This window comes from Piliocolobus tephrosceles, chromosome 5 (genome assembly GCF_002776525.5).
Source record: "Piliocolobus tephrosceles isolate RC106 chromosome 5, ASM277652v3, whole genome shotgun sequence".
Taxonomy (NCBI): Eukaryota; Metazoa; Chordata; class Mammalia; order Primates; family Cercopithecidae; genus Piliocolobus; species Piliocolobus tephrosceles.
The window spans coordinates 9,767,588-9,768,154 of NC_045438.1; positions in this window are offsets into that span (position 1 = coordinate 9,767,588).

The window sequence follows — 567 nt, forward strand, 5'->3', positions numbered from 1 at the left end:
TGACTGAACACACTGCTGAACTTCAAGAAATCAGTGTTCTATTAGTTCATTAACAACGGGGTATGGATATTGGATAGGCCACTAGCAATGTCTTCTACACAGTTGTAGCACTCTCCAGATTCATTTACATTACCCTCTCCTCCTTTTAAATGCATGCTGCTTTGATCAGGTGAGTCACAATGCAGTGAGTTACAATTATAACTATTACACAAGTTCCAGAATGCTTTTCAGGAGAAAAAAGCAATGGAAACATTACACTCAGTGACCAACATCTCCCTATCTTTCTTCCCTTCCTCCCTTCCCCAGTCTCTGGAACCCCATAAATATGTACAATTACAACAGGTCAATTAAAAACACTAATGGGAAAATTAATTGTTTCAAATATGTAAAGGATGTAATAAAGTAGAAATGGAAAAGGTTTGTGGAAAAAAGCACATCATAGTATGCTAAATATTACAACTGAGAGATGGCCAACAAACAAGTAAAGCAATTATCTCCCTAATGAATGAAAAAAATAGAAAAGGAAGGAAGGAAGGAAGGAAGGAAGGAAGGAAGGAAGGAAGGAAG